The following is a 17714-nucleotide window of genomic DNA, read 5'->3' on the forward strand; positions in this document are numbered from 1 at the left end:
GCTTCGACAGCAACGCCTTCGAAGCAGGATCCTCTTTCACGAGGACTATGCTTCAGCGCACTCCGTAAAACGGACTGTTGAATATTTGACTATGGCAGGTGTCGAGATAATGAGTCATCCGCCATACAGTCCTGATCTGGCGCCGTGCGACTTTTATATATTCCCAAGAACTAAAGATAAAATTCGAGGTATTCGCTTTACGAGCCCTGAAGATGCGGTGGAAGTGTACGAAAATGCCATAGAAGAGACCCCTAAGGAAGAATGGGCCCACTGCTTTTCTAAGTGGTTTAATTGAATGCGACGATGTGTAGAGAGGAACGGATATTACTTCGAAAAACAATAAAAGTATTGGCAACTTTCTACATTAAGCCGTTTTTATTTTCTAAACATTTTCAGTGTTACCTAGGTATCTCAAGGTGACGAGCGCAATTGTAGTATCGCTCAGAATTTTTGGATTTTTCAAGAATTTTGAGCGGCACTGCAATGTAATGGGCAGGGATACGCCCTACTTACCATCAGCTGAACGTCCTGCCCGTCTCGTTCCTTACTGCCATATAAAAAAAAATGTTCTGGCTAATCTCCGAACAAGCTCTACTGATGTCAACAATTTTGTCACTTGTAAATTGATAATTTCCTAACATTATGAGCATTGAAAGGAGAAGATGCTTGCAGCGGGCGGGGAAAGAGGATAAAAACCACATGACGTGTCGTTAGCAAATAAAATTTAATATTGTAATGAATATATGAAAACACAATTAATGAGGAATTGTTTTAATCACGATGTTGTTTTCTTGGCAAAAATATTGTTTTGAAGACTCTCTAACAATACACGATGGTGACGATGTAAAAGGCATGTCGATCAAATTCGTAAATATACTGGTACCGTTTGTTCTGATTTCTAAATTAAAAATCTAAATTAAATTTATCAAATGTCGGTCACCAGCCGCCTTCGAGCCCACCTCCAACTCTGTTAAGCCCTGGCGAGGGAGCGCATACTTGCAGTTTCGAGAAAACCGCACGTTCACAAGCGTCCCAACCCGCAAACGGCACGGTCACTGGAGATGAGGAGGAGCAGGGGTCGAAGGCCACTGAGGCAGCGCCGCAAGACGAAGGCGGTGCGGCCGAGCGGGACCGGAACGTAGACCCGTAGGTTTCTCGGCGACAGAGAAAACCCGTGGATTATAAAATATTCTTTTAGTAATAAGTTAAGGATCTATTTATTATAATAAATTTATTTAAAGACTTGCTTGTGACATCAATCTAGTACCCGAATATACCTTGGATGCTTCCTGATTGTTTTTATCCGCTCTGCTGCGACAACGAAGAGCCACGAATCAAGACTGATCTGCGAGTATTCCTCCTTAGGAAACTCTAGATTCAATACAGGTTCGTAGATTGGTTCTTACATTAGTTGTAATAATTATCCGCTAATTTACGTTCCCCGCGGTAGACTGTCTATTTACACGACAGCCTACCAACATTTATGTGTAGGGTTTAAATGCCCTACCAAATGTAGTGTTTGAATCGGATTGTGGTCTGATACGATTAGTGAATACTCTTTGCGATCAGTGATCAGTCATTAAACGGAGTGTGTAAAGAACGGACGTTTTATTTGCGACTACCTCACTATTACATTCCTGTGTTCTGTCAGTAACGTATAGTTGGAAAAATGTTCTATCGAACTAAACTTAACAACGCCTCAGTGATAGATTTAGATTTGTAAGAAAATTATGATGATTAAAATAATTTTGTGTAAAATTATTAGATTTACGAGCATTAATAGTTATGTATGCAACTGTTGTGTAATAAAATAAACATAATAATAATAGTATCCACATGAGTGTTTTAATACCTAATTATCAACAGTCGCATACAAGACTTTATCTACGGCCATAATATGAATCCTCTGTAAAAGATTCTGAAACAGTTAGCTTACTGCTAACATTAAAAAAGCCAGTCCTAGTAACCATACAATCATACAAAGGAGTGTTATTATGAAAACGGATGATATAATGTTGTACTGAATTTTATTACAACACTCATTTGGATGATGTAATGGTTATTAGGACATTGGGTGTTTTAATGTTGGCAATAAGCTAACTGTTTTACAATCTTTAATAGAGTATTTAAAGCATGGGAGTAGATAAAATAGATGATTTCCATTTCCCAGTTAAGAAGATATGCTTATAACACCCATATTATAATCCCGGACAGCTTTCTCTCTAATAATATCAGCGTGCTAGTGAAACCTGAATAATTAACGCTTTTGCTGAATATTTTGTCATATAAAGAGGATTACCTAAAGCCCCACATCCTTTTATCCCCACACTGTTTTCAACTGTCACATCATTAAAGGCTTAAGCCGATTACACTTGAGGAGAGGAAAACACGAAATAGAAAATATTATTTTGGTTTGCGAAGTATCGTGTTATGTTTATGAAATTTTACATTTCATTTAAAATTCATATCACACAAAACTTTACGGTTAGAGCGCTTGCACATTTCTTCCGATCCGTACCCGTGAAAAATGGTCCGATTTCGTCGTAGAACTATTTCTAACGGTTGACGAAAAGTAATGGGATCACGGAAGCCGAATCTAGTGCGTAAACTACCATTGAAATTGTTCTACGACTACTTCGGACCATGTTTTCACGGATACGGATCGGACGTAGTGCGAAAGCGCTCTTATGCGTCAGAGAAAAGATCAAAATTGTATCTTATCTTAATAATAGAAGATTCCATAGAAAACATAATTATAATTATTACAAATTTATTATTACAAAAGTAAAAATATGATATAGTACTATGTTTAGCTAGATTTTACTCTTAAAACTAGAACCTTTTCTTTTAAATGGGACGAGACGAGCAGGACTAGCATTACAATGCAGTGCCGCTCAGAATGATTGAAAAACCCAAAAATTCTGACCGGCACTACAACTGCGTTCGTCACCTTGAGACACAAGTTGTCAAGTCTTATTTTTTATCTACAAACTTTTACACAATTTATCTTTGTGCAAATGATTTAAACTCTCCTTAGTGTTAATTCCGCCAATATTTGTTTTTAAAACAATTCGACACGAGACTCGTGCCAGATTTTGGCGAGACAACACGTCCTGAAGATGCTCCGTGTAGAGGCGAAACACGTGTCGAATTGTTTTAAAAACAAATATTGGCGGAATTAACACCAAGGAGAGCTTAAATCATTTGTATAATTATGGATTTCCGCAAAGTAACGCCTAATTCAACAAATTTTCTACAATTTATCTTGTCCCAAACTAGGCATAGCCTGTACTATGGGTTACAAGACAACGATATATTTAATACAATATACTAACTTAAACATACATTAATACTTACAAACATCCATGACTCGGTAACAAACATTCATATTCATCATATAAATGTTTGCACCTTGGGATTCCAACCCGGGACCTCTAGCTCAGTAGGCAGGATCACCCACCACTGGGCTCGTCAATATATATATCGTAGGGGTCGTCAATTTTATTTGCCCAGTAATTTCACTAGCTACCTACGGCGCATTTTTTAATTTTTCGCGTTTTCTAGGTAGTTTTTAGCTGACGATGTGAAAATTTGTACGTGTCACACGAGAGCAAAGTATTTTGTTTCTTGTACCTTTCAATCTCTCACTAGGCTCAGGACTCTAAGAATCACTCGCTACGTTCGTGGTTCAATTATAGAATCCTTCGCTCGCTCGGGGCTTAAGCTCGGCACTCGCAACAAAAACGAACTTTGCTCTCTATTTGAACAAATAACTTTTGCAAACACGTACGTGTTAACATCCAGGCGCAGATAATCTTTATATATATAATTCTTGTGTGCGTGTGTATGTCACTGAACTCCTCCTAGACGGCTGGACCGATTCTAATGAAACTTTCTGTGTGTATTCAGGTGGATTCGAGAATGGTTTATATTCACAATTGAACTACCTCCTAAACGGCTGGACCGATTTTGATGATATTTTTGTGTGTTCCAGTGAATTTGCGATTGGTGTGTGTCTTCAGGTGGATTCGAAAATGGTTTAGATTCACAATTAAACTACCCCCTCAACGGCTGGACCGATTGTGATGATTTTTTTGTTTGATTCAGTGAATTGAGATTGGTTTAGATTCTCAATTCCGTCCATATAATATAATTCTCCTGCTCATGTGTATGTTAGTGAACTCCTCCTAACGGCTGGACCGATTTTAGACGTGTATACAGGACAACGTCTGTTGGGTCCACTAGTCTGTATATATAAAAGAAAGTCGTGTTAGTTACACCATTTATAACTCAAGAACGGCTAGACCGCTTTTTCTGTTGTTTGATTTTTTGGGTTACTCTTAGTCCGGAATAGGATAATAAGTAATAAAATATCGAAAAAATCACAAAAAAATATTATTATAAAAACATTTATTTTCCCATACATTTTGTATGGATTGACATTTTGATGACATCTCGAGAATAGAAAGAATTCAATGAAGTTTTTTGTTAGTTTCACGCTACATGAGTAATAAAATACAACTGACAGTGCACGTCATGCAGCGTTGACGATAATGCAGCAATGATAATAGCAATTCTTCATGATCTGCAGCAACTACTTCATGAACATTTTGCATGTCGAGTTAGAACCATAAGGCGTAGAGACTTGAAATTATATAGGTACGTAGGAATATTCCTTTGGTCGAGTAGAGGTCAGCTAAGAACGGATTTTACGAAATTCCATCAGCGAGAGTTTTTTTTTTAACAGAACAACGTCTGTCGGGTCCGCTAATACATCTATATTTGCCAAAAAAGTTTTTTCTTCAGTAGGTATAGACTATAGAACCAACGACCAATACTGCTAATATAAAGAAGTTGCGTCACAGCTTACTAACAATAATGATGAAGGAATAAATTAAATGACCTACCTATGAATGTCTACAATAGCCTGACACTGATGTCACAGATTGAGAAAAAAATCACGCATAATTTTTATTGTCGTTTCCTACAAAGAGGATATAAATACTACGTAGGTTTACTAAAATTGGTTGGCGACTAGCAATAAATATTGTTTGTATCAATACTAAATGATTATTAGTATGAATATTCTAGACAAATTATAGCTTATAGCAACGGATCAGCCTTATTTATGTATTGTAAATATAGTTATAAGATTTGTATGTAAATAAATCCAATATTATCCAGTAAAAAACAGTTAAACATTGCGTGATGACAGCCCTAGAAATCAACATTGTTTTTTCATTTTATTTGTTTATTTCATATAGAGTTTGTGAAAACATCTTTTCTCTGTGAGTTCCGCAATCCATCAGACAAAAACTACGTAACGGACTTCGATCACTCGATGCGTTTTTAAAATTGTTATAGCTACATTTTAGACCTGTTTTCGAATTACATTTTTTTTTGTATAGATTCATTCCTTGTAATATAACATTGAGCCATAGTAGTTAAAGATGAAGTGGAAAAACTTCTGATCAGACTGACATGATAAACACACGCATTGCATGATGGATGGATGATAGATAGATGGATGATAGATAGATAGATGGACCCAATCAAAGGTCCAATTCAAACCCACATCCACACACTCACTCACTCCCACACACACACACAATTAATTGTAAATTGTAAAATTTGGTTTTTAATCATTTCTGTTTATTTCTATATTGTTATCTTTGAAATAAACGAAATTTATTTATTTATTCATTATTTATTAAGTAGTTTCATAAAGTTCACCCCTAAACCGAAACTCAAGAAGCAAGTTTAAGTAATTTCATACTTGTAACTTTACAAAGCTGTGGCGGGGAAGTTCTGAAAACTTTTGTTACTGCACAAGCCTCGCTCAGTTTGAACTATAGGTGTTAAGATAACAAACATTGTACCCTAGTACAGTAGTAAGTATATAAACCCAAGATTCCAAATATTTATAATGGTTGCTGAAAACAATTTATTTCATACTGGCTGACCCGGCAGACTTCGTACTGCCTCAATCGATAAATAAATGACCTCAACTTTTGTATGTACGTCAAATAGTATTGTTTGCGTTCAGAAATTTAATTTGTGACAAAACTTAAGATATATCAATCTGCATAAATATTATCTGATAGATAGTTAACAACCAAATAGTCAAAACCAAGTAGTTAATCTACCAAGTGTAGTTAGCTAAAATTAAGTTTATTTTTTACCTCCTGAGAAAATACGAAATATATAAAAATTCTAATTAGTTATTCATTTTAAACTATTCTTTCAATTTGATTTCTAAACGACGACGACGATTTTATTTAATTCCGAGCATTTGCATATTTATTCACCTTTTAAACCTTCCCTGGACTTCCACAAATAATTCAAGATAAAAATTAGCCAAATCGGTTCGGCCGTTTTCGAGTTTTAGCGAGACTAACGAACAGCAATTCATTTGTATATATATAGATTAAGACAAATAATAATATAATAATACGTTGCTTCATTGTATGTCTTCTACCGCATCTATCACGGGGAGTTTTCCGAAGAACTGTTTGACCTGAATCCTGGTGCTGAATTCCACCTTCGCACCACAAATTAAGACATCATCTGATTTTAGGCAGGATAGCCCGAACCTGCACGAATTGGTTGATATTGATGTGGTGTCGCTTAAAAAAATTAAATTGACTGACTTTAGTATTTTATTAATATTTAAGTTATTTAGTTTCCATAAGAGGTGTATTAAATTAAAGCTTTATTAAGTTATTCTATACTTTTTAGTTTTTGATGTCGGTTTTTTTCAACGTAGTATCAATCATTATGTGTGTATGAACGTAACATTAGTGTTACGTTCATACTAATTTTAATTAGTTAAAAGATTCAAGATAATGCTGTTCTTAGCAGCACAGACCACAACAGATGAGCTCAAAATGAAAATTCTTGTTCCAACTGAATGAGTTGCAACTTTAAGTACAATTTACGTAGACTACTTCACGATCGAAACTAATAATGCATTTTACATATAGCTTACTTGTAGCTGCATTTGTTTGTAAGCATTTATATGAATATTATTTTACATAAAACTAGGTTTTTTTATGAAATAAGGGATGAGACGAGCAGGAATTTCAGCTGATGCTAATTGATAGGCCCTGCCCATTACAATGCAGTAACGTTCGGGATTATTGAAAAACCCAAAAATACTGAGCGGCACTACAACTGCGCTCATGCCTTGAGACATAAGTTGTCAAGTATCATTTTCCCAGTAATTTCACTAGCTACGACGCTCTTCAGACCTAAACACAGTTATACTTACACATCCTACTGGTTATACCTATAATCTAGCCGGCATCCGGTGCAAACGAGCCTCCCACTGGTTTATGTGATTATTTCAAATTTTGATGATGGAAATAAATTTATGTTCAAGTATAATAGTTTATTTTGGTTTTCAACTATGTTTTATTTTCCTTCATTATTTATTTATCTTAATTCATCATATTATATCAACCATGTCCTACGTCAAATTGACTGGAACTTTTCCCATCTAGTGGTGAAAAATTTTCTCGTGCCTAGATTTGGTCGAACTGGCCATCGCAGACTATCTTATTAAAATTGCTTGAGTTATTAACATTAATGCATTACTGCACTTACATACCTATTACTTTACATATACGAACGGATTTAAGTCCACTTGAATCCGTTCGTATATGTAAAGTAATAGGTATGTAAGTGCATCCTAAGTAATGAAATCCAGAGTAATGTTGAAAATTAATTATTGTACAGTGAAAAAAACAACTACATAAATATATATCATTCAGCTGAATACGAAGAGCCTGTCTGCTATACTCCCACAGACAAACCATCAAGATGGTTTTGTGGGACCATTTTTTTAATTGCTGATTAAACAGCAATAAGAGCAGAGTTAAATTAAAAAGTAATCAAAAAGTATGTTAGCCTTAAAAATTTAATAAAAACAATCACATAAGTGAAAGCTGTTATTTATCATCGTCATCATCAGCCGGAAGACGTCCACTGCTGGACAAAGGCCACCCCCAAAGATTTCCACGACGATGGGTCCTGCGCTACCCTCATCCAACCTACTCTGGCGATCTTGACCAGATCGTCGGTCCATCTTTTGGGGGGCCTACCAACACTGTGTCTTAATAAAGCTGTATTTAATAAATAAAAATAGCATTCCATACCTCTCCAGCTAGCGCTTGTCATTGACTAAGTACATACTTTCGTTGGTATAGAAATATATTTATTTACCATAAATAAAAAAAATAAAAAAACCTTTTATTTCCTGCTTAAATCTAGTACAATTTTTCAAAAAGACAATGTGCATGCAAAGTTTTTAGTAGATACAATTTATTTAGCTTATTTTAATGCATTTTAAAATAACGTTAAAAAATAATAAGGTTAAGGTCAAGGTGTGAAGTGTGTTTTAAAAATATTGGTAAGGTGCCTACGTAACATAACTTGGTATAAAAAATAATATATAAATAACGTGATATATAGATACTTAGATAAATGTTAGATTTAAATTAAAAATATTAATATATTATATTGATATATTTGGCAAGAACCCACTCAATGAAAGGTAAAGGCCTCCTCCAGAGATGACCAGTGCTCTCTGTTCTCTGCCGCTCGCGGCCATTGAATACCTGCTACTTTTATTATGTCGTCTGCCCAGCGTGTGTTTGGTCTTCCGCTTTTTCTATGTCCTAGTGTCCTAGTCCTACCATAAGGAGTGACAATAACATAACATATTGCAACAACACTTGGTAACCGTTATGAAGGTACATCAGTTCGTAAAGGGGCTATGACATGGGGAGAACAATTGATAAGAAACTCCCAGCCCATCTTTTAAATCATATATAACAACTGAGCCTACTTAATGTAATATTATACAATTCTAAGTGGCAGAACCAGACAAGAACCATGCATCATTATCCTCCATATAATCTACTATAGTAGAGCAAATGATGATGAAAAGATACAAACATTTCTTCATATTATTACTACCAATTCGATTATGGGTCTCGACAACAACTATTGTCATATTTAATAAATACATGTAAATGAAAAGTCACTTCGCTTGATTATTTGTGTTTACTCGAAGCTTCGAGAATTTCTGGTACAATACAGCAATGTCGTTCACAATATGGAAAATGTGTTTGAATATACGATTTCTCCACCGCTGCGTTTCTATTTTATGTAAATATGACTGGGAATACAACTGGTGCTTTTACTAATGGATTTATGTTTTTGTTATTAGATCTCCCCTGTTAACATGTACTAGCATTTGTTTCGCTCAATAACAAATCCAAATATTTTTATTCAAAATAGGATATAATATCACTTATTGAAAGTCAAAAACTACCATTCCAAAAAGTATGCCTCCGACCTGAGAAGAACGGGCGCAAGAAATTTAGCGGGCCCTTTTTTCATAAAAATATGGTTACGGTGTAATATCATACAATAAAATTTATAATTTAATAGCCTGAGGGCGATCGCTCCATTCCCAATCTGAGGTATTCTAAAGAAAGTCATAAATGTTATAGTAAGATTTACCACACAAACTTTTTTTAACAACCCTTTTGAATCGCAATACTTTTGATTTAAATATTTTGTGGGATCTTGGTGTAAAAGCATAATATACTTAGTCTGGCCATAAATACTGTAACACTTAAAAATAAACAAAATATTAAATTTGAATTTGGAATCTGTCATTTTTATATGATTGTTCATTGGGTTTTTTCATTTTCGCGCCAATACATCGATACATAGGTACATCGCCCGACAAAAGATTTACTAGCTCAACAACTATATGTAGATCAAATTTCCTTCTGTGGCTTATGCAGTTCAACTCATTTATAAATAATTAAGTTATTTTGTTTTTTAGTTTTATCAAGCTCCAATCACAACGGCGAAGATAAAGAATCAACTTCAAAAATGAAGTTTTTTATTAATTTTCTACAATAAGAAGAAAATTGTCAATGTTTACTCAATTTGGCTGCCATTATGTGATTTTTTTTTAATCAGTGGTGACAAACGTTCACCTGGTTCATCTAATGATAAGTTTAATAGCCTAAACACATGGTCAGATTTGATACGGCCGGACCATCGGACGGTCCAGTGGGCGTGGGTGGACCTTGAGCTTATTGTTTTTTTTTGTTTTTCGAGAGGAGTAAAATACATTTCGTATTGAAGACCCCGAAACGGGGCCCATATGTCGGGCTTGTGTGTAAACATCCCCTACCGACTAAAAACCTCCTCTGTGCTGATAGCCCTGAAGGCTTTTACAGCGAAGCCGGGCGGGGGCCTTGGAGGCCGAAAATGTAGCTCACCGGCGCGGGGTGTCTCGGAAGGAGACTCGAACCTCGGCCCGCCTGCTCACTAGGCTGGATGGAGAATATGCACTTATTGGTCCGCCGTTAAACTCGGTACGGTTCGGAGTGTAATAATAATTTTGTACCAAATCCGATCATGTGTTTTGATTATAAGACAGCCAATGGGTCTAGAAACTCGGATGATTTATTTCATTACCCAGAACGACACATGTCTATTATATAATTATTACTAGCTGACCAGACAGACGTTGTTCTGTACATCTAATATATAAAATTCTCATGTCGCGGTGTTTGTAGTTAAACTCCTTCGAAACGGCTTGACCGATTCTCATAAAATTTTGAGTGCATATTATGTAGGTCTGAGAATCGGACAACATCTATTTTTCATCCCCATAAATGTAAAGGGTGGTCCACGCCAAATTTTTTTATTAATTTTTTTGACATTTTTTTTAAATTTGTTTGATTATGAGTCAGCATTAAAAAATACATACAACTTCAAACTTTCACCCATCTACGATCAACAGTTACTTTTGTATCGCGATTTTAATATCGACAACGTTTACTGGGTCAGCTAGTAATTAATAAAATACTGTGTTTCATGAATTTGTTAATAATTTTTCATAATGTCAAGGATTATTTCGTAACATATGCTCCTTGTTGTTATAATGAAATTGTTTCACGGCAGAACTGTCAAACCGTGCGTCAATAAATTCTCTCACAGAAAATATGTCCATACAAACCAAATATCGTAAAAGCTTGCCAAAGGTGCATTTACATTTCAAATACATACTTAGAAATGGATAATATATTATTTATAAAATTTATACAGCACTTACTTATATTTATGTCTGCAGTTAAGTGATTTCTTTACCCAAAACATACTCTATGAGCGAAATGTAAAATAGGCATTCCAAGCGATTTGTCGTCTAAATGGGAAAGCCAAAATGTTTTCACAAATTTTATGCAACCAGTAACTTCAATTATAATATATAGGTGTGCTTAAGGTAAAATAAATTTTACTACCTCGATATAAGGTTCAGGTTTGCACGTTTTGATATTGATAGCATTTCGAGTAGTCTACTTTTCTGATTGAAAAAGTTCAGTCAGAGTTAATCGTGTGTGCAACGGAATAAAGTTGATAAATGAATATAGTCGATATAGTTTGTACTTTGTATGCACTCAGTACCTTTTAAAGGATTAAAACGCGTGTAATTGATACTGTATTTTTACATTAGATTTTTGCGATTCTGGAAAGTTCTTGAAAAGGATCTGAAATTTCGCTTAATATGTAATACACTTAATATATAAACCATAGACTTAGAATAAACTATCGTGTAACGTATAGACGAACTGACAGGCCGATAATGCGAGATCAATATTGATTTGTCAATGTGTGTGTTAGCTAGTTATCTATAAAAATGTATTGCTGTTCGTTAGTCTCGCTAAAACTCGAGAACGGCTGGACCGATTTGGCTAATTTTGGTCTTGAAATATTTGTGGAAGTCCATGGAAGGTTTAAAAGGTGAATAAATATGAAAGTGTCCGATATTTGTTTTGTATGGACATTTTTTCTATGAGAGAATTTATTGACGCACGGTTTGACAATTCTGCTGTAAAACAACTTCATTACAACAACAGGGAGCATATTTTACGAAATAATCCTTGATGTTTTGAAATATTATTGACAAATTCATAAAAAATAGTATTTTATTTATTATATACAGAACAACGTCTGTCGTCACCTAGTTTAATATACAAAATACTAAGGACGTGGCTGACTTAGTAGGGGAGAGGCGTACAAAATGACATACTAGTTATAAAATCAGTCATAAAATATTTATTTATTTATAATATTCAACACTTTAAGTAATTATGTATTCTTTGGTTCATTACCTACTTATAATTATGGAGATCAATCATCTGAGTACAAAAACAATGATATTTAAAAATATTTTTAAATACTTAGAAAAAATCCGTTTTGTCCGCCCTCGGCGGGTAAAATGACACACGTGCTGTGGACAAAATGACATACTAAATTAGGAACAAAAATCAGTCGATTGCATGCATCGACTCGACATGCAGAGTTCACACGTTTAACGCTTTGTCTTTTTCGGAACATCTGCACAAGATGCATGATCCCATCTTTTACAGCTCAAGCACCGGAGCCAGACCTCTTGTGGCTTGGATCTTGAGAAGAGGTCATTACAATAAATACACGGACAATCTTCGTCATCGTCTATGGTTACTGTGTAAGCATTTAAAGAAGAAAAATCATTTTCGCTATCAGAACTAAAGTCTAAAACTTTTGTAACCTTTCTTGTCTTTTTCTTTGGAGGAGGTAGAGGAGCGGATTTTGCTTTTGTTTCTTCTATATTTGGCGTTGAAGTTACAATACTGATAGTTTCTTGCGTGGTTTTCTTTTGCCTTGTCCAGTCACATATATTCCTTTAGGTACTGGAGATAGCACGCTAACAGGAACATTGATATTCACGTCTTGGAGTATCCTAGATGACGTAGGTATCATAGGTCCAGCAGTAACTGAGCCTGTAGACTCGGCAACTGAGACTGGACTTCGGTTGTCTGCAGCTGATGTACTTGCAATTACCAGGGACGTAGAACTGCCTGCAGGTCCATCTCAGGTAGTAACCTGAGATGGACCTGCTGATGGTATGCATAGATTATCAGCTGCCGTTGAATCTTCTTCGGGCTTCATTTTTATTTATAGCCTGAATAGCCTGTTCCATGGAGATTGTATCCCAACGCTGTCTGTCTGTTTTTCTAGAATAGTTGCGAGGCATGATTCCTAGAAATATAAAAAGGTGGGTTAAATGACATAGTATTCTATTTTACCCGAACAAGGTGTATGCCATTTTGTCCACTTCATAACCTCCAATTTTAGAAATCAACGAATAAATATGTAACAAGAATTTTGAGGTTTCAAAACATTCTGAAACTTATTTAGTAATATAACAATATTTTAACGCTAAGAACAAACAAATAAACGTCAAAAAATACTCACTTTTACGACTTGCAAAATCCAACAAAACAAAACTCGTGACTGCAGAAATCATAAAAACACGCGTGGGCACCACATGGTCGAACGGACGCTACTGGAGCTGCCACAGGTTACGACCTGTCACCAAGCGACCCTCTACAGGCCATTGCGCGAACAAATATTTGTTTCATTTAAGAAATAAGTAGGTGTGCCATATTACCCGCCTATGCCATTTTGTACGCCTCTCCATTACAACTTGTCAATCAAAATCGGTTACAGTAACAATAGATTCGCTTACGATTGATGACGTCATGATCTTCTCTTGATTGTCTATATGCTAGTATATTGTAAGTCTTGTTTAGAAAGAAAATAATTTCAACAAAAAAAGTCGTGTGGCACTCGGGGACTGCCGCGGTAAAGCTATTGCATAGCATTTTTTATTAACTTATGCAATTATAATTATTTATTTATTATATTTATGCAGTATTTTTTTTTTGATAAAATTAATAAAAAAAAAGGAAACGGGAAGTGAGTAAAATTTTACTTGCAAGATTTGATTACAGACAGACAACGAGACAGGTGAAACTAAATAAAAATGCTTATCATAACAATAAAAATTAAAACAACGTGATAAAAAAAAATAAAGAAATTAAAAAAATCAAGACGTACGCCAGGCTCGAAACCGGTAACCGGACCATACGTGAGACAACAAAGAGCATACGTGTAACCGCTGTTCCACGGCAACTGTAATGACCGTGGCGAAATATCTATATAGATCTAGTAAGTAAGTGTTAGGTTATTTTCGTTATGGAATTTTTGGATTCGGTCTCCACGCTCAAGGCCCGCGATAGAAGCTATGCAATAGCTTAAAAACAACCGACTTCAAATCCCTATTCATAAACAATAGATATAATGTGCACTAAATCGTATTAATTGCGTATTTATTTTTATACTTTTAAGTGCATAATATAATATCTATTGTTTTGGAAAAGTGTTTTTGAATTGCATTGAGACTACACGGGAAGCACCAGCTTTCAAATAAAAAAATAATTATCAACACCGGTTCACCAAGTCGAAAGTTCTGAGGTAACAAATATAAAAAATCATACCGTCGAATTAAGAACCTCCACCTTTTTTGAAGTCGCTTAAAAAGAAGATGAACACATTGATAAATCAAAATTAGTCGGACTGTCAGATCGTCTATATTCTCACTGTATGGGTCACTATAATCAGATCAGGTTCAGTCGACACAGTTGGGAACAACAATGTCATCTATAACCAGATATAATGTTATTATCCTCGTGAGCTAAAAGCATTGCTATAAATAGCAGTAAGTAATGTATATGCGATGTAACATTTAGCGAAACTTTTGCTTCTCCAATGTTTTCCGTATCATTGATCTTAAATCACATTGCTACTTCTTTTCCTGTTTGTAATCTGTGGATTTGTTATTCTGTTTTCAACAAACAATAAAATAATTTTATATTTAAATTTCCTGTTTGTAATTTTTGAGTTGATTTTTTATTCAAAACAAAAGAAAAAATTGGCAGATTGATAGATACACAAATAAAATTTGAAAAACAAAATTTTATGAACGATGCGGGACTCGAACCCGCGACCTCCGGCGTTCCGTGCCGGTGCTCTAACCAACTGAGCCAACCGTTCGAGTACCGCCTTGGTATAAAATTAAGTTTGCTTTGTTCAACTCTCAGGTTGTGGCTTCATCTACAGAAAGTTATTCTTGTTCATTAAATTATGTTTTTCAAATTTTATTTGTGTATTAATCCTAGAAGTGAGGGTTATCACTTAAAAAGAAACATAACATATTGTTTAGATTGATAGATGACGGCTATAATCTTGTTAAAAAGGAGATAAAAAGGATTGTAAGAAAAGGACAAAAAGAGTTTAGTTTACCACTACGTTTTAAGCAACTGTTCGCTTTTAAACTTAGCCGGATTGTACTTCGTGGCCAATCGCGATACTGTACTTACTACTATTTCAAACTTATGTCAAATCACTGCACGTTTCATACAAAACTAAATTTCAATTATTACTTAGGCAGTCCCGCCGCTTATTACATAGTATTTACATCCACTTTGTTACTGAAACCTTTGAACTTTTAGTATTAAAATTTGAAATTTCATAATGTTTAAAAACTTTTTTTTAATAATTTTATTTTTAAACCAGTCAGATTGCCCGGTCGCGGGATTTATACGAACTTGATATTTAAGTGCTTAATGTTAAAAAAACATTTATAACAAATGTTCGACCCAAAAAACCACTTCCTTTTTAATAAATGAGTATACTTCCAAAAATAAACTTGTTTAATTTGTTACTTTACATTTAAAATACTTTTCCCAATGATCCGAATAGAAAAATAAAGTAACTAATCCCTGAATACACACCTTTTCTACTTACCTTAGTAATTAAAAAAAAACATACATAAAATTGCATATAACATAATATTATTTCTTCAGTATTATTTGAATATTTGGTATCATGATAGGTGTGCAAATCTATATGATTGTTATAAATTGAAATTTAATTTTCCAGAAGAAACACTATTCAAATAATTCAAATCATTTCAGAGTCGCAAAATAATCAGAATTTATCTTGAATAATTAATGCTTACAGCAAACAAAGAAGTTTCTAGAAAACCATTAAAAGCTCTTTACCTGATGCCCCATTCCCGAGGGTATACAATAATAGGTTCAGGTGGTAATACTGGGCATATAATTTCTGTTATTTTTATGATATTATATGTAAATTATATTGAAGCCGTATAATAGACGTGAGTATAGGCGAATCGTATCATGTTAGTTTTAATCAATAAAGATATTTAGAGATATTTATATCAATAAAGATATTATATTGAATGATAAAGATAGTTGGAATTAATGTTCTAAATTTTGTTAATGAATATTGTTATACTCATTTGAATGCTATTGTAACTTTTGTACTTCATCCTGACTTGCACTAAATAACTTATAAAGTTTTACAGTGAATAAAGATTTTTTGACTTGACTTGACTTGACTTAATGTGAAAATCTAGTTTTGAAAAGACTTAGTATAGAATAAGTCAACCAAATAAGTTGTAGCTTCAAATATTTCGTTGTTGAAAACTAAAACGTTAATGAACGTGGCGCAGAGGTCGGCTTTGGTGTTTGGTCGTGATTGAGTGCAGCTGGGAGTGAGTTGTCGAACAAGTCATGAGGAAATATGCTTTTGTTGGCATAAAAGCATAAAAGGCATTTATTTTCTCAATATTGATTCCTTTTGAATTATTTTTGATGTCATTTCTAATATTCTAGATACTACTATATAAACTATTACATGTTACTATATAAATTGTTATTAAAAAATTCGAAGATATTGATCGCGTTCTCGGTTCTCAGAATTTGCTTCCAGACCAACAGCAACAAACTACACAGTAAGCAGTGTATTTCCCTGACATCATTGAATAAGTTCTTCGTGATCTCTTTATGTACTTTTGATTTGCATAGTTTATTTTTGGCTTTTTATTTTGTTAATTACTTTTTCAATACAAACTATACACGAAACACACCCACAACATATAACACAATACAAAACACTCACGCTACCTTCCAAACACCAACTGTTTTATCACATTTAAATATTCACTTCGCCTGTTATATCTCTCATAAATACTTAACCGAACTAGTAAATTTAAGTAAATTACATATTATGTATTATACTACATCTGGACTATCTTGGCAAACGTTCAGTATGGATATTTTTCAAAATCTTATGATTGATAACCATGACAATGGCTAATTCGGAAATTCTTAGAGAACTCGATACGCCCGATGACTTTTGCCATATTGCACATAGTCCTGACTGTTGTAGAACTCTTGTTAACACTAAATTTGATATTAAAATTCTGACCTTTAATATCAGAAGTATCCAACGTAATTTCGATAGCTTTTTGGTGACCCTGTCTAGATTTAGTATGCTCTTTGACGTTATAGTATTGACTGAATGCTGGATACATGAGGACTCTACCATACCCCAAATAGAGGGATACAATTTTTTTAGAACTAATAAATACATAAATAGAGCAGGAGGCGTAGTTGCTTATGTAAATGAACGTTGGTCTCCGCAAGTTGATGAGCCCGTTTTTGAAGATGCAAATTGCTTAAAAATTACTTTAAAAAATCAACTTGTCGTACTAGCCCTATATCGATCGCCGTCATTTATAAATACATCGCCTTTTCTAGATTCTCTAGCTACAGTAATCCAAGATATTAAAGATGCTCGTTGTGTAATTGTTGCTGGGGATATTAATATTAATATTTGCTCTAATGATGATAGTCAAATGGCTACTTACGCGAAATATCTGTGTTTGTTAGCAGAGCTAAACCTTCAGCCTATCGTAAATAAACCTACACGAA

At 34.3% G+C, this 17714-nt stretch overlaps 1 non-coding gene across 1 annotated transcript; it reads right to left on the bottom strand.

The window, feature by feature from the left end:
• Positions 1-14893: 14893 nt before the first annotated feature.
• Trnas-gga (transfer RNA serine (anticodon GGA)) lies at positions 14894-14967 on the bottom strand. Its single transcript has one exon. It is a non-coding gene; the product is annotated as a tRNA-Ser (tRNA).
• Between the last annotated feature and the right edge of the window lie 2747 nt (positions 14968-17714).

This window comes from Leptidea sinapis, chromosome 20 (genome assembly GCF_905404315.1).
Source record: "Leptidea sinapis chromosome 20, ilLepSina1.1, whole genome shotgun sequence".
NCBI lineage: Eukaryota > Metazoa > Arthropoda > Insecta > Lepidoptera > Pieridae > Leptidea > Leptidea sinapis.